General features: G+C 44.0%; 1 pseudogene; it reads left to right on the forward strand.

The window, feature by feature from the left end:
- The first annotated feature begins 415 nt into the window (after positions 1–415).
- On the forward strand, positions 416–9,075 carry LOC129687120 (pyruvate dehydrogenase E1 component subunit alpha, somatic form, mitochondrial-like; annotated as a pseudogene).
- The last annotated feature ends 15,887 nt before the right edge of the window (positions 9,076–24,962 follow it).

Genomic DNA, 24,962 nt, shown 5'->3' on the forward strand with positions numbered 1-24,962 from the left:
CCAGGTCCTTTGCATAAGTAATATGTGCTCTTAATCACTGAGCCATCTCGCCAGCCCCTCATTATCCCATTTTAACTTTAACACTTCCCTGTAAGGTCATCTTCATGTCTTCCTTTTCAGGAATGATATTGGGACTCAGGGCATTAATAGCCTCCTTTGACCAGTGTATGCCTATGAATCAGTCCACAGTGTTCCCTCCATTTGGGCTGCATGAATGTCTAGGCAAGCTCAGGAGAAAACCAATGCAAAGGCTGGGAGTAAGAAAGCATCTAGACTTGCCGTTGAGAATCAAGGTAGAAACAGGCAGCCACCCGGGTCCCAGGAGGTGAAATGAGTAAAGAGACACGAAATGTGTTAGATTTCCGAAGGATTGTGGGAGAGCAAGTAAATCAGAGGAGTATAACCATCAAGCTGCATGGAGAACACACATTTGGGGCAGGTGAAGAAACCAACAGACTCTCTTTTCACCGACGAGACTTGGAGAGAGGATGGAGACAAAGAAAAGACAGTCAGGGTGCCTGGGAAAAGAACTTTGAGATACAAAATGAGCATTGTCAGAACCTGCTGTGTGAAACAGTTTGTGAGTGAAAAATGTGACCCCTCAGAGCAATGCGCAGGTACCAACGTTGCATAGCTGCACACTTGTGGCCAAATCATCCTTCTGTTGCGTTAAGCAGGACGGGATGTGAACCTTGAGGCAGAGCTCACATCCTTCGGGTTATCAGTCAATCCGTACTTAACCATCGCCACCTTAGCCACCAACAGATTCGTCACAGTACACTCAGACCTGCTGCACAGTATGGAGCTCCAAACAACAGCTGAAACAGAAAAAAAAAATCAGAGCAGCATGGGATAATTTTCTCTAGTCTGGCTGGTGGATGATTTTGGGTTCATCCTTGTTGTTAACAATTTCTCTCAACCTGGCTTATAATTATGCAACTACGGTACCCACTAGAATCAATTGGTCTTCGAAACCCAAACACGTTTATCTTTATCTAAATGTAATTTATCTGAAATGCCATGTTGGTGTGAGCATTATATAGTACTGGCATAGGCTTCTATTTTCTTCTTAAATAATGAAACACCCTAATGGAAAATATTCCCTCTAAATAAATTTTAATGAGCACTTATTTGCCCAAATTGTCCTTTCTCTGAATGGCAGAAAATTTAATGTGAACTTGAAATTATCAGGCGCATTTTTTTTTTTTTTACAATGGGCTTTGGGAATAAATCATGCAAAGATGAATTATTTCCCTACACTCTTCTGAGCTGCAAAGGCTACAGTAACAACTTTCTTCCAGATGCAAAGTGAGTACCAGAGTCTTATCTTACATCTATACAGCAAAATGTCACCTCAGGATTCAGGGTGTAAGACATTAGGAGAGCTTGACGTGAACAAGGAAGAAGCCAGATTGCTACAAAGGGCATACATCCCAGACAATGCATGTGTCTGCTAGACATATTTTTAAAAATTTCATGCACTGAATATTTTTTTCTTCTCTGAGAAAAGAAAGCAAGTGGGATGTAGTCGTCTGCATCCTGGACCAACTAGAGAACACGGGCTTCGCCATACAAGCAAGACTTAAAGCCGGGACAGATGGAGCGCTTGACGAAGTACCTTCCAGAGGAACGCTCAAGTCCTAGTAAAAATTATGAGTCAGTGGAGTAGGAAGGCGGATGTGCGAGTGTGCCCTCCAACCGCAGAGCCTGCATTAATTGCTCCTACGGATTTTCTCTGCATCTGAAATGCTGCCAAAGGGAGTCATTGCCATTTCTGAGTCTTTTTTTTTCTTCTTCATATATATATGAAATGACACTGAAAAGGATCATTTAGTTCAGTTCAAGGGACATATACCCATATGTCACAGAAGCTTCAGAGTACAAAATCAACAACAGCAGAAATGTTTCAACTTATCAAAGACCTGATCTCTGGCATGGGGGTGGGCGGGGCTTAGTAAAATCACCACTGAGAGCCAGGCAGTGGCCTTCTCTCTTAAACCAACTCCAGCTTGGGGTAAGCACCTCCAGGGGGTAAAACCACATCAACATTTTGTTCTTCCTCTTCATAGGAGGCTTTTGCATGCAGCCAGTGCTCACAGGCTCTACGCTCTGATGGCTGTCTCACTCCCTGATACAATACAGCTATCCTAAAACTTCTCCTACCTTGAACCAACAAAAAAAGAGCAACAGGGGCTAATGGCAAGGGAACAGGGGAGAAAGGTTAAAAGTAGTGGGCTAGGGAAATGTGCTCAATATAATGTGTGTGTGTGTGTGTGTGTGTGTGTGTGTGTGTGTGTGTGTGTGAAGATATCCCTCCATCGCAGTGTCATGAGCAATGACTATACACAATGAAGGAATTTTTGAGTTAAAACAACGTGTAGGCACAATAGTCACTGCTGAAGAGTCTAGCAATGGGTAGGTATATGAACCCATGGAATAAAATTATAGTCTCTATATTTTTTTAAATCTCTACTTCCTATAAACAAAATGAAACAACATACCCATACTCATAAGGCAGGTGGGAGAATGCACAAAAACATCGGACTTCATGGATCATCTTCCTAATTTCTACCAGCGCCACAGCAGCCAGTTCTTGGTCTTCCCCTACCTCACACATGCCTCTTAATGCCCTGACTCCTCTGGCCATTCTGCCATAGAAATTACCAAGTGATTATAAGATGGAATCTCAGGGAAGATATAGAAGATGGAATCATTTAGTCCATAAGAAAGTGGGACAAAACAGTAGACACAACACGAATTATTTTGTAACCAATAATGACAATGAGTCCCCTTTTAATTTAGGTATACTACTACCAATTATTATTTCTAAAACATAGAAATAACATTCAACAAAGATTTCATAGGTAAAAAGGAACTGAAATGTTTTTTCTTAATCCTACTGCAACTGCTGTTCCCAGTTGATCTCCCATCCGAGTACTAATCAGTTTGGGCCCTGTTCATCATTTGAGACCAGGTGTGTTCAGAGAGGAATAGCTCTAGACAGCCTCATATTTTTAATTTGATCCTCAAAAAAGAAAAAAAAAAAAAGCTAACTTTTCTCAACATGGCATAATATTTCACTGCTCATTTTCTGAGACAGAAATGAAGACTCTGAGGATTTATGTTGCTTGGTCCAGGCTAATGAAGAGTCGGTGAAAAAAATTAGATTTAAACAAAAGTTTGCTTCCAAATCACATTCACTTTACATAATATCAGCCTTCTCTCTAAAAGAAGTTCATCCAAATTTCTTATTCCATGCCAGCATGTCTACTCAACAGCTCACATGAACGGTAGGTAACTCAAACTAAAGTCAGAACTTGACCCATGAACTATTTTTTTATGCTCCCATCTTCTGCACCTTCAGAGCTACCTGTCTCTGAGTAGGTATTTCTGTGAACATTCAGATGTTATCACAAGAGTATTGAAGTCATCTCTAAATCTCTCAGTCCCCTCCCAATGGAGTGTGGAGCCACCTCAGTAAGCCCCACCTCTTAAGCATCTTGTGGATCTGATTTTATCATGATCTACCATTGCAGCAATTTCCCAGAATCCAACTTTGCTGCTTCAGATTTGATCCTGGAAATCAATCATCATCTTTATGAAGTAGAAGCTCACCCCTTCCTTGCCTACATCCTTCCTCCCTAGTCCTCTCAGTGAAGTCAGATATTTTATATAATGGACATCACTAATTGCATTTACCTATTTCCAAGAATAACCCACCCAATGTCCCTTTAGGTCCAGCATGCTAAATCTCATTGACTACTGGGCCTATCCATAGCACATACTCAGCGTGATGTATCCTCACTGCCCACTCCACACGTTTATCCCTGATTCTCCTCCCTGCCTCCTGAATATGACCCCTTTCTTGTGCCTTCTCCCCATCTCTTTACTTCATGAAATAGAAAACAAATAGTGACTTCCCTACGAGTGTTTATTAACACTGAAACTTGTGGGTAGCAAGATAGTCTTCTGGTGTGACTAAGCTAAGGATTCTAAGATGAGAAAATTGCTCCAAATGACTTACTTTGAGCCAGAGAGCCGCAGTGGTCCTTATGGAGGACACCAGGAAGCAAGAGAGAGGAGGATGTCATGACAGGAGCAGACTCTAGGCAGTGCAATGACTGGCTGTGAGCCTCGCACTATTACTTGCAGTAACCTCTAGAAGCTGAAAAAGACAAGGAAACGGGTTTTCTCTTGGAGGAGCCAAGAAAAACCCAGCTCTACCAACTTTCTTGATTTTAGGCCCTTAGGACCCATTTCACATTTCTCACTTTTGTGACTCTCAATATGATTCATGATATGCCAACATGTGTATTGTTAGGGAGGGTATCCCAGAGGAGGCTAATATATATCTAGCTAATATATATATAGCCCAACTCACGCTCCAGACTTCATGCCTCTCCCTTACACTAGAACAGCCCACTGCATATTTCACACGTATCTCATACGCACAGTTATCTGGGCTATGTAATGTTAATGTTTATCTTCTTAGAAGCTGTAACTTTATTCCTCATGGCCTTTTCTCGGCCATACAAATCCCCAGACTCTTTCACAACTGGTCCAAGAAGGAATTACAACACAACACCTTTTGTGTCTGGGCACACTTCTGTGTGTTGCTCAAACAGTGAAGAGAAGGGAACTAAGACGAGAGAGAGAGAGCACTGCATGTGTTTATGTCATGGAGAAGACCCATTTCCCAGGCTTAGTTTAACAGCCTAAGTCACACAGAAGTAGCTGCTGCTTGAGGGCATTTGCTAATATCCCTCAGGTGTCTGAGTTTGTGTAGCAAGGGAATGACGGTTTGTATGAAATACGGAGGATGCCTAGGGAACTGATTCTCCAGGATTCTAATCTGAAAGGGAACCCTTCACCAGTGGAATTGGCTGTGGTCAAGACTCAGGGTCTACCTGCTGTAGAGTACAGTAACGAAGAATTAGACAGTGGTTTCCTTGGGAGGAGAGGGGAGCATTTCTGAGTGACCTCAATTGTGGTTTGAATATGAAATATCTCTCGCAGGCTCATGTGTCTAAACACTTGGTCCCCAGCTTATGGCATTGTTTTGGAATGCTGCAGAATGGTTAGCATGTGGACCCTTGCTGTAAGAAGCCTGGTATGGGCTCGATTGCCTGCTCTTTGATCACTTACCCCTGGCGATGCAGTCTTGGCAGGCCACAGAGGAAGAGGATCCTGACAGTCCTGATGAGATTTGATAAGCTCTGGGCAGATGGCAGAGGAGGAGAATACCTCTTTGCAGTGGACAAGGGAAAGGGGATTAGGTGGGGGAGAGGAAGGGAGGATGGGACTGGGAGGAGTTGAGGGAGGGAGCTTCAGTCAGGATATAGAATGAATAAATTGTGAAAAAATTAAAATTAAAAAAAGAAGTGGGTCACTGAGAGAGGACCTTGAAACTTTATATGTTGACCCCACTTCCTGGTCACTCTCTGCTTTTTAAGTGTAGGTGTAATATGACCAACCAGCCTCCTGCTCCTGCCTGATGCCCTATTTTCCCCACCATGATGGATTGTACCCCCTGGAACTGTAAGCTAAAATAAATCATTCTTTTTTTCTCCCTTAAGCTGTTTTGGCCAGAGTATTTTATCATAGCAAGAGAAAGGTCACTAAGACAGCCCCCAAGTTTCAGAACCCCCCCCCAAGTCACCTCTTTGCAGCATAATAATAAGACTGTTGTCCAAGAAGAAGCAGTCTTGTGCCGTACTTGATCTAGCTTCTAATTGTGGCTCACAGTTAAGATAGTAACTGTAGTCACAGTTAAGATAATGGAGTCTTACTACTTTCTAAATCAGTATGTGAGGTCCACATCATTTTTCTATTAAGCTTAAAGAAGTTCGTGTGGATTAGGTCTCTGGCATCTATTACATCATAAATAAATGATGGAAAGCATTATTGTTAAGGTTACTGCGATTTTTATTCCTCTCCGAGAAAAGGCAGACAAATATCACTTACCAAGTGCTATCAGAAGCCAGACATTCTCTCAGACAAGCTCGGCACATTCCACTCACACAACATTGACCAGGGAGGTAGACATCATCATTTCCATCCTGCAGGGGAGGGATCCAGCCTGCAAATCAGAAGAAATCTGTCTAGAGTCACGTGGTGTATAAATGATGGGATGCTGGTTTGATCTTTCCAAGTGGCTGCAATGAAGGCAGAATTAGCTGCTTTTTTTTTTTTTTTAACTCTGGGAAAGAACAGCCAGTCCCTCCGCAGGAATCTTGTGAAGAAGATTCAGGCTTGTGCATAAAGTTTCTGAGAAAATGAAATTGGCAAAACCTACTGCCAGCAATGAGAAGGTGAGCAACGGGAGAACACTTCGAAGAGAAAGTAATTCTTCCTGCCTTCTTTGAAACAGCTGATTTCCCTGGACAAATGGAGAGCCAAATTCTTATAATTACCTTTGCACACATTTCTGTCATCTTCTATATTTGCAGAAAGTACATTTTCATTTTTAAGTCAAGGAAGAAAACAGAGATGCCATTTTTCATATCCTCACAGGCTGTAAACCTTCTTCCCCTCACTTCTCTATTATACTCATCGGCACAACATGGTAGCAGGACTGTCTGCATTAAATGAACAAATGTATCTAGGAAAAAAAAAAAACAATTGGAGGAATGTATTCTGTATGTATTTCACACCTCTTCCTCATTCTTAAAAAAGGTGGGAACTTGGGGCCTCTCTCTCAACGGCACATAAAGTGTTTCTAGCCAAATGTGTCTGGTGAGCAGGAGTGGCAACCCATAAGGACAGATGTGGCTCCACGTTGTGTCCAGCTCACCCATCTTCCTAGATAGCTACCTACTTTCCTGAGACCCGTGTAGGTTCTGCATCCTCAGTCAAGGACAATCGGAGGTTGGCATGTTCTTTGCTAGGACTGTTTGTCACTATGGAATGTGTATGTGTTGTGCAGCAGGAGGGACCAGACCTGGGCTGTCTATATGACCAGCACTACCCTGATGTCCAGCCTTTTGACATTGTGACGTGACAGCTTCATCTACGGAAGTTTGGGACCACGTTCATAGCACACATGATGTACGCTGGGACACGTGAGCCTCCGGGGCCACAGTTTGCACACACCTTGTAGATCCCAAGAAACCTTGTCTATGCGTTAAACACTGGGCTGAGACCACACTGACATCCTTTGGCATCCGCCGAACACATTGTTTCCTTCCCAAACCCCATCTGGCATTCCATTCGGTCACACCCTTCAAAGGCGGTAGACCACCTTAGACACGGAGCTAAGACCCATCCATCAACCAAAATGGGTTTTTCTACATTTGTAAAACTAACCTATTAGAATAGTCAGTCCTAGGGCTCCTCAAATAAAACATTGGGGGGGGTTCACCTGTTCTGCGGTCTCCAACTTCCATCTTTGCTAGGCCTTAGAGTCACATTAAGTCCAAGAGGCAGTGTGAGCCCTGGTCTCTAACCCTTCTCCATAGACTGTACAGACCTGGGCAGCTTCAGTCTTCACATTCGGACAGTGGAAAGGGATTAGAATCACGAGGAGCAGCTGGTGCCCTGGAGGATGACTAGAAATCAAGTCCGCAAACGGGAAGCCGTGGCGCAAGCGGTAAAAGTAAGTTTTTTTATATAAGAAACTGTACAGGATCTGCTTGTTTCTGTTGAAGCAATGTGAATGTTTTAGGAAACCCACAGTGGGCTGGGGAAACAGCTCAGTGAGTGATATGCTTGTCACATTAACATGAGAACCCGAGTTTGAATTTCCGGAACATACATACAGCTGCCGGATAGCCAATATAATCCCAAAACTCCTAAAGCAAGATGGGAGGCAGAGACAGAAGAAATCCCAGAAGATTTTAGGCCAGATAACCTAACATAAACAACACTGAACAACAGACGCCGTCTCTCTCGTCTTTCGAGTGCGCGAGTGCCACGGCTACCGCGTGTGTCTGCTGCGCTTGGTGAGGAAGATGCTTGCCCCTCTGTCCCCGTGTTTGCAGGCGCTGCGCAGAAGCCACCAAGCAGTTGCTTCCCGTAACTGATGCTTCCGGTAGTTGCAAACGATGCTACCTGTGAGATTGAGAAAGGTGACCTTCACCGGCTAGAAGGCCCTCCAGTCGCCACAGTACTCACCAGAAAGGATGGGCTTGAATATTGTGGAATGATGCAGACTGTGAGCCGAATGGCGCTAAAAGCGGAGCAGCTGTACCAACAGAAAATTATCTGTGGTTTCTGTCACTTGTGTGATGGCCAGAAAGCCTGCTGTGTGGGCCTACAGGCCTTCTGTAAACCCCATGGACCATCTCATCACAGCCTAAGGAGCTCACAGCTTCACCTTCAGTCGGGGCCTGCCAGTCCGAGCAATTTTTGCAGAACTAACAGGATGAAGAGCAGGTTGTGCAAAAGGGACAGGAAGATCGATGCACAGGTACGCCAAGAACTTCAATGGGGACAATGCCCTCGCTGGTGCTCAGGTGCCCCGGGAGCAGGAATTGCTCGGGCCTGCAAGCACAATGGAAAAGATGAGGTCTGATTGACACTATATGACTATGGCTACTGCTAATCAGGGTCAAATATTTGAAGCTTACCATATGGCAGCACTGTGGAGATAACCTTGTGTTTTCATCTGTGAGAATAACCGCTACAGCATGGGTTCACCGGTTGAGAGAGCAGCAGCCAGCACGACTTACTACAAAAGAGGAGATTTTATTCTTGGATTGAAGGTAGGTGGAATAGGTACCTGGTGTGTCCGAGGGGCTCAGTTACCACACTGGTGAAGAAACCCAGGAAGTAAGGTGTAAACGTGACCCTATTATGTTTCTCAAGGATAGAATGACGAACAGCAATCTGGCAAGTGTTGAAGAATTAAAGGAGACTGACGCGAAAGTGAGGAGAGAAATGGAGGGTGCTGCCCAGTTTGCTGCAGCTGATCTGGAGCCAGCCTTGGAGGAACAAGGCTATCACATCTACAGCAGTGACCCTCCCTTTGAAGCATGTGGTGCCAACCAGTAAATCAAGTCTAAGTCAGTCAGTAAATGGGAGACTGTTAAATGGATGGGCGTTCACCCATCACCCTCGCTTAGGAACTCTTTGTGATCTCAACTTTAAGGACAGCAGATAGCTAGACAACAAACGTCTCGAAAATGTGTAAATTAAGGGAGGGTAAATCGCATGCAGTTTGTACATTGTTGTATTTGGTGTGTTTATGCGAATAAGAGTGTATTGGATTTGTATAGAATCTGAAATGCGTAATGCAGAGCTTAAGGCTTCACTCACCATATCCTAGGTCAGTGCTGCTTGATGGTGTGTTCACAGCTTCGTCCTCATGGAGGCATGTTGGAATTAATGCTGTGCGCAGTTAGAAGTGTGTAACAGCTACACTGCATTGTGGAGATCCCAAGTTTGTTGGCACTGACCATCGTGACTCTATGATCAAAGGCTGTCTATAATCAGGCATAGAAAAATAAAGGTGCCTCAGTCACTTTAGAAAGAGTATCTCCAACAAGGTGGGGACCACAGAGACTGGTCCCTGAGCTTGCCATCTGCTTCTGTATCTGCACCGTGGCAGATGCATGTCTGCACTCATGCATGGAAACATGCACATACATCACATACATCGTACACACATACACACTGGAAGAAAACATCTGTATTTGGCTTGTTATCTCTAAATATTATAATCGTCAGTGGTTATTTATCTGTATTTGTGCTGCAGACCTATTTCTTTCCTGAACTTTCTTCATTAACCATATACCACTGTCATAATGGGAAGAAAGATGCTGCTTTTAAGTCTACAAATGATCCACACTGCCCTGAGAGCTGGAAGGGGGGCTATTCACGAAGCCAAGTGAGTTCAATAAAAACAAAATAGAGTCATTCTCCAGGTTCCCCTGTGCCCACAGATGGCTTTTCCGTAACCAAGAAAATGAAGCATTAAAATGTGTGTATCACCACAGTCCTTAGGCTGCAAAATTTGTAGACAAACAACTGCCTTTGTAGAGATTAAACCCGGGTTGTTCTGAAGAGAAAGTGGAGGCAGTTTCCTCTTACCCCCATCTTAGAGCAGACCAACTCTGTTGGTCTGATGCTTATATTTTGATGGTGGTTGCTGGCCCTCAAGACCTAATTATTGCCCAGATACTCCTATCCTTGTTGTGTAAATCTGCCTAAGATATTATACCCGATTGGCTGATTAAATGGCCTATACCTGGGCAGGGCCTAATGAGGCAGATGTGGCTAAGCTTCCTGGGGCTTTAGGTTCAGGAAAATAATGGGAGAGAGACCGCTGGAAAGAGAGGAAGAAGGAGGGTGTCACAATGGCTTAGTGTGGAGAAGAAACCACCTGGGCTGGGAGGAAAGACGACAATAATGGCGTGAAAGGGCCCAGATGAATAATACAAGCAAGTATCTTGGGATTATGGATGGAAGGTATCCCAGATAGGAATGATGAAGACAGATGGCATTGAATAGGGGCTGAGAGATAGACAGTGAGGTTATTGAGATAGCGTAAGTAGAAATATCTGCCTGGCCCAAGGTAATAAGGCAATAATAAAATCTAGCAGGTGTCCGTGTCTTATTATTTGTGATAGCTGGTTTAAATAGAATTGCCATGATAATTATAGGGTTAATAATAATAATAATAATAATAATAATAATAATAATAATAAGAAGAAGAAGAAGAAGAAGAAGAAGAAGAAGAAGAATATATAGCCCAACAATCATTTTTATTTACAACACAACTTCCTCTTGACTTTCCCTATCCTCACCTGCAGAATCAGGGAGTAGCAGGTAACACTCTGAAGAGGGGGAAAGGAAAGAAGGGTTGGAGACATTAGCCTGTGCAATGGGTCTGATGCCGAGTGACACCAGGGACCAGGCTTCAGAGGAAACAAAGTTTCACGCCCAGTCTTCTGACCACCAACCTGCAATTTTTGGACAACTTACTATCACTGCCTTCATGCTCTTCATCACTTTAAGAGTCCCTTCTCTTGTCTCTAAGTAACCAAGCTTGAAGTTTATCAGAAAAAAAAAAAAACAGACGAATCATAAAACAAACTAGAAAAAAAAAGTGGCAACTGTGAATCAGAAACACAAACACAACATCTCAGCTCAGTAAACTTGCAATGGAAATGAAGTGTGTTTGCCTTTGCTTTGGCATCAAATGAAAGGAAGCTCAGACACTGTCACCCACAACACACCTCAGATAAGCTGCAGCGAGCAGTTAGAAAAGCTGGGTAATTTCAACACAAAACTAAACTGTCATAATCTCTTAAGTCTATAGTCCAGTAGTAGTTGTCAATCATGCATATCTGTGGAAGCATGGTTGATCCACAATAAGATGGACTGTGGTGGTTTGCTAGCACTGTGTGCTAGTTAATTTAACAGTTAACTTGACACAATCTAAAATCACCTGGGAGGAGAGTCGTAGTGTGGGGGGGGTTACCTTGATTCTCTGATGTAGAAAAAATCAGCCTACTATGGGTGATGACATTCCCTACGCTGGGCCCTGCCTATGCGGGGGAGGGGGAGGTAGTGGTAGCAGCTAGCAAGCACAAGGAAGTGTACACTCTCTCTTTGATCTTGACTTTGGATGTGGTGTTAGTAGCTGCTTGAGCTCCTACCTCAGCTTCTCTAAAATGATGGACTGTGACTTGAGATTGCAAGCCTAATAAGCCCTCTCCTTCCCCCTGTCCTTTTCTGGCAGAGCTACAGAAATGAAACCAGAACAGACTGGTCTAACAAAGAACCATGCTCTGAATTGCTTATACCTCAGAAATCCACCGTCCCCTGACTCTGGAGACTGGAGATCAAAGATTGATGGTCTGACACAATTACACGCCTTTTGAGGACTCTGAAAAGACCCTGCCCATTCCTCCATTTGGATACCATAATCCAGTCTTAATACAATGCTTACACACATCTAAATCCAGACTCCCTTCTTCCTGAGTTTGCCAGCCCCACAGGATGGCAGTCTCACACTGCTCCTTCATGAGCTAATCTTAAGTAATATCCCCTGTAGCAACCCCATTCCTACACAGTCTCTCATTCTGGAGAACTAAGGCTTAGGACAGCAACATGGATATATTAAATACACAAAATTCAACCCGTACTATGCTATAAATATACAATAATTATAGGATAACAAAGATTACACGTGAAATATTTCATTTATAATTTTACGTGAATTATACACTGAGCTACTAATAATTTGAATATGTCAAATGGAGTGAAATATACAATATCAAAATTCATTGCACCTGTCACTTTTTACTTTTTATGCCACTTTCTAGGACATTTAAAGTCTTTATGACACTTATTTGCCTATGTGTATGTATAGCTGTGTGTGTCTGTGTCTGTGTGGGTCCTGAGGGTTTAACTCAGGTCATCAAACTCAACAGCAAGTATCTTTAACCACTGGGCAATCCTGCCAGGCTTTGAATAGTTAGGTGCATAGCATATTACTATCCGACAGCTGATCAAGAAGAGATGTTTTCTTTCTAGGCACAGACACCATGGTCAGATGGTCCCAGTCTCCACGTGGCATGGTCAGAGTACCATGGGAAGCAGATTTACGCAGAACAGAAGAAAGGATGGATATTGCACTACCCCCTAGTACTTCTTGGGTAATGGTGGCTGTGGCTTGGCTTGCTTTATTGCTTCGCTTGCTCCTCCTTCTGTTTCTCATTTTCTTCTTCATTCCTCCTTCTTTTACATTGTCTTTTTCTTTTTGATAAGACTGTATCGGCCAAGACAACCTGCCATGTGGAGCTCCTGCAGCAGTGAGTCCCTGGGATAATTAGCTGCCTTCTACCTCACTCCTCATTAGAAGCTGATTGACTGGGAAAGCTTTACTCCAAGTAAAATCATCACCTGCCAGTGTGCAGTTACTTCAGAGAAAAGCCTGGCCTGCCCAGAATATGTCTAGTGTCCTTTAAGAAAGCAATGTACTGGATCTGCTTTCCTAAACTCATCAATCCCCTTGATTCTGTCAATCAGAGTAATTCACGCTCTCCCCTTCCACACTCGATTTTCAGGACAACCCAAGCCCTTGTCCCAGAACTCAAGAAAAATAATGCAGCATGGGAGCGGAGGTGGAAGGCAGCCACGCTTACATCAGTGTCCTAAGGAGATGGCCAATTGCCCTTGCTGCCAGAGCCTCAGGCCTGCCCTCCATATTGATTTTAAATTCTTCCTTTGATCTAAGGAGCCTTGAAATAACATCTCTTTGGCACCTCTGCTGCCCATACCATTCTTTGCTTTTGCACACATGGCTCTTACTATAATTATTCTGATTTTTCAAAGCAGTGAAAAGGACCTTTGTCCCTGGCTTGCAAATCCCAGTGTCAGTGTGAATAGGATAAAGAGATAAAGCAGTTGGAGCACAGACATAGCTTTGTCTTTGTAAAAACTACAATCTGCCTGGCAGAGAGCTGGAAGCAAGAATCTCATCATAGCCTCGGAACCCCCATTTCCATGCCATGGGACAGAGCTCTGGGAAGTAGGAGGTAAATGGGATGGGAAAGCCTGGATTCTGCCCCCCAGATTTTTACCTTTGAAACAGTACTACTGAGAGTTCTTCACACTCAATCTGTCCCTTATGAAATCATGTTGATTTCATGTTGATTTTGTGCCTGGAGCTGCACGTCCTGAGCCATCTTTAAAGCACTCCTTAGGTTTCATCCTCAAAGAAGCATCCATTTTTCCTTTAAATTGTATACACAATTTCAGTTACCTTCATCACCCAAGTAGAATGCCGAAGGGTTTGCCTGAATTTCCTGATTTATCCAGGTAAAGAATGGCTTGCTGTCTTCCCAAAGGACACACAACTGTCCCCTTATTTGAATGTTACAGATTTGGTCACTGTTTCTCATTGATTCTGATGATTACTCAATTCAGTCTCATGGGCATTTTTATAATAGAATAAAGGTGGGGTCTACAAGAGACTTCATCGAAGATGTTTCTATTTGTTGCATTTGCCAACTGAGCTACCAAGAAGCATGCTGTTTCTCAGTAAACTGTGCGTCTGTCAGTGCTAGCTGGGCTAGTGGGGGTGCACTCGGGATAAATCTGACACTTTTGATGTGTATAGACAAATGATGAAGTTTACAGCAATGTTTATTGTACACACTGAGTTGCAGGTACCAGTTTCAGGGCAAGATGATTTTATTGCTTAAATCTCATTCGTTTTAGTTTTGTGTGTATGTGTACTAATGCATGCAAGTGCATATCAGTGTGTATGTGTGCGCGCGCGTGTGTGTGTAGAGCAGAGGACAGCCTCAGATATCATCCTCAGGAACACTGTCCACCACCATGCCCTTCACATGAGAATCTCTTATTATCCTCAAGATCAACAAGATTAGGCTAGAAGAACTGGCCAGGGAGCCCCAGGGGTCCTCCTGTCCCCACCTCCTCAGTGCTGGGATTGTTACAACAATGTGTGTGCTTCCATGTTTGGCTTTTTCTGAGGGTTCTGAGGATTGTGCTTGGATCTTCATTCTTGCAAAGCAAGCACTTTACCATCTTTGCTGTCTCCAAGTGCTTTTTTCTCTTTTTAAGCATAGTAGATAGAATTTATAACAGAGTAATAAGGGGATAGAGTGAACCATAGCAAAGGAACCATGAGGGAGAAAAATATGGCATGAAAGTCAACAGTGGCCAGAGACACTGACACCGCTGTACTGATTTACCTGTCTAGGTAGGGCAAATACTACCTCAGCCCCCCAACCTCCCACTCCCCAAATATCATTCCAACTCTACAAAAGAAAATACTGAAAACAAAAATAATGGATTCATCTGGATAAGATCACCCAACTAAAAAAATGACAAACCAAAGTTTCAAAGCTCATGCACATCTAATTTCAAGCCCTGGCTAATTTCTGTGGGGTCATCTGATTTTGATGTTTCTACTGTTTCTGTCTCAACTCACCCTGCCTTTTTCTCCAGTAGTATGTATAATAAGAATTAAGGAAATAGGCTGACTTGTACAACCACTTTGGAAATCAATCTGGCGCTTTCTCAGAAAATTAGGAATAGTGCTACCACAAGATCCAGCTATACCTAGGTATATATCCAAAAAATGTTCAACTATACAACAAGGACATTTGCTCAACCATGTTCATAGCAGCTCTGTTCATAATAGCCAGAATCTAGAAATAACCCAGATGTCCCTCAGTTGAGGAATGGATACAAAAATTGTGGTACATTTACTCAGCAATGAAAAACAAGGAAATCATGAAATTTTCAGGCAAATGGTGGGACCTAGAAAAGATTATCCCAAATGAGTGAGGTATCCCAAATGCCATGTACACACGTCATACACTCACCAATAAGTGTATATTAGACACATAATATAGGAGAATCGTACAAAAATCTGTACACCTAAAGAAGCTAAGCAAGAAGGAGGACCCTGGGTAAGATGCTCAATCCTCTTTCAGAAAGGCAAATGGAAAGACCTCAGAAGATGGAGAAAACAGGGTACTAGACATCCCACAGAGGGCCTCTGAAAGACTCAACCCAGCAGGGTATCAAAGCAGATGCTGAGCCAAACTTTGGGCAGAGTGTAGGGAATCTTATAAAATAAGAGAGAAATAGAAAGATCTGGAGGGTACAGGAGCACCACAAGGAGAGCAACAGAACCAAAAGCAATCTGGGCACAGGGGTCTTTTCTAAGACTGATACTCTCACCGAGGACCATTCATGGAGATAACCTAGAACCCCTACACAGATGTAGCCCATGGCAGCTCAGTGTCCAAGAGGGTTCCCCAGTAATAGGAACAGGGACTGCCTCTGACAAGAACCCAGTGGCTGGCTCTTTGATCACCTCCCCCTGACAGGGGGGCGGGGGTTCAGCCTTACCAGGCCACAGAGGAAGATAATGTAAACAGTCCTGATGAGACCTGATAGGCTAGGGTCAGATGGAAGGGGAGGAGGACCTCCCTTATCAGTGGACTAGGGGAGGGGCATGGGAGGAGAACAGGGAGGGAGGTAGGATTGGGAGGAAATGAGGGAGCAGGCTACAGCTGGGATACAAAGTTAATAAATTGTAATAAATAAAAAGTAAATTTGAAAAAAATAAAGTAGGCTGCTGTGAAGGATGAAAACCAACTATTGTGGATATTTTGGTTTATGATATACAAACATGTTTTTGTTATAATCCCAAGTGGGGGAGTTTTAGTTTGTCCACACCTGTTCATTGTCTCGTGCTGAGCATGGTCTTTGCCAGCTGGAATTAATTGAATACGGAGGACGTTGAGGGGAATAAATATGATAGCCCAGAGGAAGATAGTGTGGTGGCTTGGAGGAGGCAGAGAGGGACTGTCTGTTTTGCTTACTGTGTTTGCTGGCTTGCTGGTTACCCGAACTTCTGGATTTCCTGACAGCGGATATTGGTATCACCTCCAAAAGAATCCTATGACCCTACACAGCAGGAAGAAGTAAAGATGGCTACATCCCCTTTCCCTCACAACCTTTTCCCCCTACTTGGGTTTGGAGGTTTGGGAAAGGAGGTATAAGCTTTAGGGAACCCCTAAATAAAATGGTGTGTGAAAAACTAGTGCCTACGACCAACAGCACAGTGTGGGAGCCTCCATAGTTCAGTTCTCATCTGCAGCTGCAGGGCATCAGACAGAAGGATCCGTCAGGGGTCTGCCCTCTATCTTCAGAGACACATGGGCATGGCAGTCTTTTTAGGTCCTGCTGTGCAAGTTTCCATATCCAGGGCCTGTCCCCTTCAGGCACTCTGCAAGATTCATCCCAGTAGGCAGCACGGGGCACACTTCGCCTCTAGGCTCCATCTGCTGGTTTCTCCCCCAAAGCTTAGCCCAAACTAATGCTGGAAGGACCTTCCTGGTACAATAAATATTTGAGCAGCAATATGGCTTTGTCAATTACCCTCTCGGTTTTTACCCAGGGTGAACCGCTTCTCACAGGAGCAGGATCATAATAAAACACCAAAAATGACTTACAACACAGGATATTAAGTTTGGTTGCTATTTCATAACAATTCACAGATGGACTTTATTCCATCATGATACACAGTTATTCTCACGCTAGCCATGAATAATTTTTTTTAAATTAATCTCCAAAGCCTGGCATTCCTGATTCTACGTGCTGACCCAGCATCTTCCTCTCTGAGGTTTGTTTTTTAGTACAGGATATGAGATGGCAATCACTGCCCACAGAAACCACTCCTAGCTCTAATGTGTCCTTTGTGTCATTTTCTAAAGATTTATTTCATATTTAATTATGGGTATCCGTGCATGGGTGTGGGCATGCAACGTGCGCCCACACCCACATCCCAGAGGCCAGAGGCATCAGCATCCCGTGGGAGCAAAACTTACTGGCAGTTGTCAGTCACTTGACGTGGGTGCTGGGATCTGACCTTGGGTGCTCTGCAAGAACAGCAGCACATTCTCATAACTGCTGTGTCATCTCTACAGCACTGTCCTTCTTGATTACAGGAGGGGACGTGGCACCTTCAGGTTGGCTGAAGCATCTAGGTGGAGCTACTCCTTCTGGCATTGATCACAGTTGCTCCCCATGGGCACATGGTAAGACATTTTCATTGTAAAGGCTGACATCTAAAGTGTATGTCTTACGGGAGAAACTCTATAATAAGTCCTTCACACAAATTTTCTTATTTTATCTCGCATTGACCCTATGGATTCATTTCTCAGACATCAGATCTGAGGCTGAATAAAAAGACAACTTGCCAAGAAAATTCAGGATTCATACCCAAGAGCTCTGGTTTCAGAGAGCACTCCCTAACTTGCTATGTCAGCACCCTTTCCCCAAGTCTTTAAGTTTCCTATTATCTTGGGACCTCAGAAACTCAACTGAGGTTGTTGTATGGGATGAGAATCTCATGTAAGGGTAGACTCTCAGGTTCCCATAGCCAGAAAGATGAAAGGATGAGCTGGACCAGTTCGCATCTCACTCTTTGACACTTGAGATACAAGGAATCTCCCAGGTAGCAATGGGAACTATGCTTTAAATTTTAACTGCTAGCTAAGGGCTGTATAAACAAGCCAAATGTTACAAATAAAGCGGGGTCACAGAAATCTGAGAAGCAGGGAGAGTCAATTATGGGGAGATAGGGAAGAAACTGGCGGGCTGGGGGCTATCAGTTTGAGGTCCATTAACACAGTGCTAAAACTAGTTCAGAGGCCCTGTGCTTGAGGGTCTTTCCTGTTCAGGCTCTGCAAGACTCGGCATTGGCTCCCATACTTGAGCCTTCATGTGTGTGTATAGCAGAATGTCCAATGTGAATCCTGAAGATGTTCTTTCCTAATCTCCTAAAGCTGTGTCAGGAGAAACTTCAAAGATGTGATTAAATTACAAATTAATTCACCCGGAATTAGGGAAACCTTCTTGGTTTCCTCGGGTGAGTATTTGATGCACCTGAGATCTCACTGATTTGTCCATGTATACAGGAGCGTGCAGAGGCAGAAGGCAGAGAGATTCTCAGCATGAGAAGCAAGTGCACTCTTGCTTCCCTGAAGACAGAGGGGCCATGTGGAAAACCAGAAAGGACGAGAGTCCTGCCGACCAGACCTTGAAGGAGGACCCAGAGCCGCATCTGTGTAATTAATCGGAGACCCACACTATATGAATGAGTTGAGCCATACAGACATGTCAGAAAGTAATATGAGATCGTTCTAGGCTCTTTGGAAGGAGTGGAAAACCTGAAGAACTACAGCCAAAAACTGAGGCTAATTTAATCTCAAAGGTCTAGCCCCAACACCTTGCAAACATCAGAGAAGGAATTTACACAAACCTACACACACAGCCTACTAAATACACAAGATCCATGTATGTGTGTGCTCGTTCGTGTGCACTTGTTCATGTGTGCCTATGCATGGTGTTTGTGTATATGAGAAAAATAAAGACGTGGTAAACAGGAAACATATGAGCCTATTGCTCAGTCTGTAGGATATGTTTCATAATACTTAATTTCAAAAGGATACACTCCAACACAGTGACAAGATGGCTTGGCAGGTGAGAATGATACTGTCAAGTGTGGCAACCTGTGTCCTACGCTGGGATCCACGGGATGGAAGGAGAAAACTGACTTTTGTAAGCTATTCTCTGGTACCTACACGTATGCCACGGCAGGTGCATGCCCAAGCAGTGATAAATACATAAGTATCATTATCAAGTTGTATGAAATTGCATTGCTGTACTCCTATGTGACAGGCAGAACCACGAGTGTGTCTACTTCAAGCACAGCTCAGCGGGAATCTTTCAGATCCAACCATCAGAAGGGAGCATGCTGCCCGGGTGCTGTCTAACGCTCACAGAGACACCTGTGCAAGAGGTAAGTACATACTTTTCATTTTTTAATAATTATTTTTTTATATTAATCACAGGTTATTCAGTTTGTATCCCAGCCGTAGTCCCCTCTCTCATTCCCTCCCAGTCCCACCCTCCCTCTACTTTTAATTTCTTAATTGCATTTGCTTATGTGAACATTGTGCATGCCTGCAAGGTGGTCAAAGAGCAACTCCTGAGATTTGGTTCTTTCCTTCCACACGTGGTTCTTGGGGATGGATCTGAGGTCATTGGGTTTGCTGACGAGCTTCCCTACCTACTGAGCCATCTTGGAGCTCCCCCCCCCCCTCCAAGTACATACTGATGAAAAGTTTTCCTCTAAGAATGGGAAAAACCAGTGTCTGTGTTTCCTATAAACATAATTCTTCTCTTTTAAGACATGTATTTATTTACTTTGTATGTGTGGGAATGGGCATAGCGCAACACACGTGGCTATGAGAGGATACCTTGCAATAGTCAGTTCTCACCTTCCATCACGTGGATCCCAGGAGTGAACACAGGTTGCCAGACTTGACAGCATAACTCTTACCCGACAGGCCATCTTCCCAGCCTCGTCCCCCAGCCCTACAGGAACCCTATTTAGTTTATCACCTGGTTATACCACTGTGTTGTTCAGATATCTTTGAGGATTTTCAGCCAATGGTGATGGAAATATGAGGGGAGGGGAATGTAAATTGTGGCCAAACAAGCTGAGACAAACAAACAAACAAACAAACAAACAAAAAACACAAAAGCATTATTCTTTGCTAACTCTACAATAAAAACAATTCTGTGAAAAAGTCTTATGAGAGAAAAAAAAAATCACTGTGTTCTTTTAGAATTTTCCAAAACTTTAGTTAGGATTGCACTGGATACCTGTGACCAAATTTGTTTGAAAAGCAAGCTACCAATCCAGAGAGCTCATGGAATTACTCGTCAATGATAGGAGATCCTGAACCATCTCATCGATGACATGAAAGAGTCAGTGGTAGCAACAGGGCAGGGAGATGAAGGGAGGGATTGAGGAGTGGTGCTTTGAGTGAGAGATGTTCTCCCATGGACTCGGGCAGTTTCACAGTTAGTCTCCTGTTCATGGTGGCACTGTTCGAGTTTAGGTGGTGCAGCCTTGACTGGAGAAAATATGTCACTGGGAGCAGGCTTGGAGATCAAAAGAAAAGCCTCGCCTGATGTCCAATTTGCTCTCTCTTCTTCACATCATGGCTAAAATGTGCGCCAGGTGGCAGGCTTTCTCCTCCTGCCACCATGCCTGCTGCCATAGCTTTCCACCACGATGGACGCTTACCCCTCTGGAAGTAACCCAAAGTCAATCCATCCTTCCTTCTGAAAATTTCTTTTGCTTATGCTGTTTTATCGCAGCAATGATACACATGAGAAAGAGAGAGGCTTAAAGTATGTGTTGCATTATACAAACACACAGGATACAAGGAAAGGCGCTTGATGTCCTATATCCAAGAGAAGAACAAATATTCCTTCTCATTAGCCTTCTCTTCACCTCTGACCCTGGTTATTTGAGGGCAGGATAGAATGGGAGACACTAATGCAAAGCTTTCTCTAATGTTGATGTATGCCACGTGTGAGCCCAGGTACCATTTTCCAGCCATTCTAATTCTGTGACTCTGATACAACCAAATGTTTCCATGCATTTTTAGAAGTAACTGTCTTCACCTGTCTGAGACACCAAGGACGCTGTTCTGTAGCCACTAGCACAGGCCACGGAAAACAGACTGGCAAGAGGGACTCCAGCACAAGAGGGACTCTTTGCATTTGCTTAGAAAATAACCCCTTGGAAAGCAGCTGAAAGGAAGGCATATGGGAGCCTACAGGGATGGGGGAGCAGCATATGCTATTAAAAGCTGTTAGACCAGCCAGTACCAACTATCTCTATCTTTTTGTTACACAGACTAAAAGTGAATATGTCTTTCTGGACAGCAGTCATGGCTCCTCCAGTCACAGGGCTTATCATCTTTGGTGTGATGTTACAACTCTTTAACAGTCAGTTTTATCAATTATAAAAGAACAGGCATAATTGTATAGGCCTCACATCGCTGTTCTAAGGATGGGGCTTGGTCAGTTCCAAGCATCAGCGGAATACTAGAATTTTTGACCTTAATTTAAACACATATAACATTTTGTTTAAAAAGGGACTTGTGGCTGGCTAGATGGCTCAGTGCAGTGCGTAGAGGCGCTTGCCTTGCCTCTAATCATGATGACCTGGGTTTGATCCCAAGGAGCTCACATGGTAGGAGGAAAGAACTAACTCCCAGAAGTTGTTCTCCTACACACACACACCACTGTGGAATGCACACGCCTGTACACTCACACACACACACATATAAAAATAATGAAAAATAATTTTAATTCATATATAAGCTGAATTTTAATAGACGCTTGATTTTTGGCTACAAGTATTATTGCAGTTAACTTGTAGTTTGAAATGAGAGATCTCATACACTTCAGCCTGGTTACAGAAAAGTATATACAGATATCTGTTTATTATAGATGTTATACAGGAATAGCCCTCGGCTGCACACCCACATCCTTCGCAAAGTCAGTCAGAGTTGGACAGGGAGTTTTGATTTTCTGAAAGTCAGGGGTAGAAAATTACTCTCACCTTACCAGACTGTGTGTGTGGAAAATTGAGACGTGCACTTGGAACAGTGCTGACGTGGTGGATGTGGGCATGTGGGCGTTTCCCATTAAAAAGCCAGTTGTCACCCATGAAGTGCCAAACGTATTTCTCCCACAGTACACTCTGGAATCACTATTGTTTTACTTCTTATATTTGACTTACAATCCACCTGGAATTGATTTTTGTTGTGTTATGCTGACAGTTACTTAAAAAAAAAAAAAAAAAAAAAAAAAAAGACCGGAATGGATGTGCAAGAGGAGTTCTTTTTAGACTCCGCTCAGGCCAACAGGACACATTCCTTATATTACCCCCAAACTACTAAGCTGCCACTCTTTCCTCCCTCCCTCCCTTTCTTCTTTTCTTCATCAAATTATCCTTCCCACTCTTTGAGCCCATTTCCTATGATCATACAGAAACAAAAGAGATTGTCCTCCCTCCTGGTCATGGCACACAGACACTTCACAGCCCTTCTCAATGCCTGCCGTTGGTCTCCCCAGATACAGGGCATGAGAGCAGAAGGAGGAGGAAGCAGCCGAGATGCTTAAAGAGTCCTCTGGGAGCCTGGCACTGATTCTAGCTGTTCTCTGGGGCTTCTTCCCAGTCCCCAAACAAGTAGGCACATGGCAAAGATCACTCGCTGACACCCAGTGGCTGTGCGGAGGAGAAAGGGAAGGAAATGCCCAAAGCCGAGGGCCAAACACTCGTCTGTGGCACTTAAGGTTCTCTCTGCTCCCTTAGGGAAATGGTTGTGAGCCCCCCGCTGAAGCATGGAGTTCCCAGTGCCTAGCCTGACCATCACTGGTGTTCAGACCGACTTCTAGAATGAAGGCTCTTGATCATGCCTACAAAGAAAAACAGTGAAAAATTCTCAAATCTGAGCAGCTGGAAATAATGTTCATTAAAAGCTACTAGAGCAGTCTCTGTGCTGTCAAAGAGTCACGTGACACCTGGAAAAATAACGTTCCATGAGGTTGGAGGGAGGGAAGGAAACAGATGTTAAAAATAAAACAGAAAAAAAAATAAACAAAAGCATTCTTCTATCTCCAAAGACACAGATTTCCCCCAATTCTGGGACTATGAATCACAGCTGACTTTAAAAGTCCTTTAAATTAACAGGTTATAGTCGAAGAACTGGCACAGCCTTATCTAAAAGTGAGCAAGAGTGGCCCCATTACAATGAGAAAACAAAACTTGAAGCCTCTGAAGTCAGGCTGCATCCTGAGACAAAGAAACATTTAGGTCTTTGCATAACAGTGAAGAGCGTGCCAACACCGACCTGAGTCAGCTTTCCCTCTGGAGGCAGAACAAACAGCAGAGGAACTGGTGGAGCTGTCGGTGGCCAGGACATTTGCTAAGAAGCAGCAAAGTCGGGGAGCAGAGACAAGAGTAATGAAAACATATGGAGAAGTGGGAAGAGGCAAAGGAAAGTTTCCCAGGCCTCGGCAGCTCCTGATTACAGCCTCCTCGGGTTCAGGCCCTCTCCACCCTGCCTGTCCTGAGGCACACTTCAGAGCCATCTGAAACAGGCTTCTCCTCCTTTAACCAGGAATCCTGAGCGGAGCGTGGCAGACAGTCTCTTTCCTAGGCAGTAGACCGTCACAGCACGAGACAAGGTTCCCTGAGTCCCCAGGGTACAGAATTAAGGCATGGATGTCTTGGCCATGAGGGGCACCCTGAAGATGAGGGAGAACAGAGCTATGCCTTCCTTGGGGAGGAAGCAGAGGTTAAAGAGCTGGTCTCACAGAACAGCAGAGTGATGTCGCCTCATCAACCATCACACTGTAGACCGTCACGTAATTGGGGCCAGCAGGGCATCCCCGGCTCAAAATATTCTGCACACGGTGGCCTACCCATCAGTCACCCAGGAAAGCACAACTCAAACCATTTCCTAATGCACTCTTCCCAGTGGGCTAGTAACCAGATGTGTTTCCAGGTCGAGAGAACAAGATGTTTTTTTTTCATAGGAATTCGTAAAGCCCCGATGTCGCTGACAACCAGCCCTGCACCATTAATCCTACGTAGTAGACATAAAGTCAAAGAAAATACCCATGTGCTTTTATAAGATGCGACCTTGAGAAAATCCCTTGAATTCTCTGGTTGGGATGTGCTTTACTGGGAAATATAGTCAGTAATGTATCACGGAGCACACGATTATTGAATAGCTAGAAAACTCCCCTATATAAAATGCCGAGCACAGGTCCTGGTTCCTGGAAAGCACCCAGCCAACAACCAAGGGCAGCTGTTGTTCACGGAAGTACCCGGCTGCCCCCCACTGACTGGACTGTGGAGCCCCAGCAAACTCGCCTCTCAAGGGCTATTCCATCCTCTTAACGCTGGCCGTTAGAGATCCGTCACTTTGGGTTGTCAAATAATGTCTACAGAAAATTCTAGTAGGTAACATAAAATAATAATGAAAGACATGAAATAATGAAATAGTGAAACACATGAGACACCTAGCAGCCGGTTGGGCTTTTATGAAATAGTTCTCAAAGGGGGTTACCACCTCCTAATGGGTTCCAATCCGTAGAAAGTTAAGATTAACTGTATAAATGATCGGGAGAGAGAGGGTCGGATTCGCAGTGTTTACATGGGGCTGGGCTGGCATCACAGTGGTCCTTTAGCCTCTGTATTCTCCAGGCATCTGGACTGATGGCTTTACCTACGCAAAGCAAAGGCGGGGCCGAGCGGGGCGGGGGAGCGGGGATTCGGTGACACTTTGAGTCATGCGTGTTTCCTGCCATCTAGTGGTCAATCCTGAGAAGTCCAACCATCTCTCTAAGGAAAGCTCTCTAAAGACCTGAAGTTGAGAGGGGACTGTGAACAGAAGAGCAACTGACAGGATTTGGGGAGGGGGAGGATTGGAGTGAACGTGATTGAAATACTTTCCGTGCATATTTAAAATTCTCAAAGAATAAATCAAAATACGTTTTTAAAAGAAACAGGTCAGATGATTGAACAAAAAGAAAAGCGCTTGTTAGGTGGAGGGTAGTGGGTGCAGAGGGAGGAGAGACGTTGTCCAGCCAGC

The sequence above is a fragment of the Psammomys obesus genome, unplaced genomic scaffold (genome assembly GCF_907164565.1).
Source record: "Psammomys obesus unplaced genomic scaffold, mPsaObe1.curated_primary_1811, whole genome shotgun sequence".
NCBI classification, from domain to species: domain Eukaryota; kingdom Metazoa; phylum Chordata; class Mammalia; order Rodentia; family Muridae; genus Psammomys; species Psammomys obesus.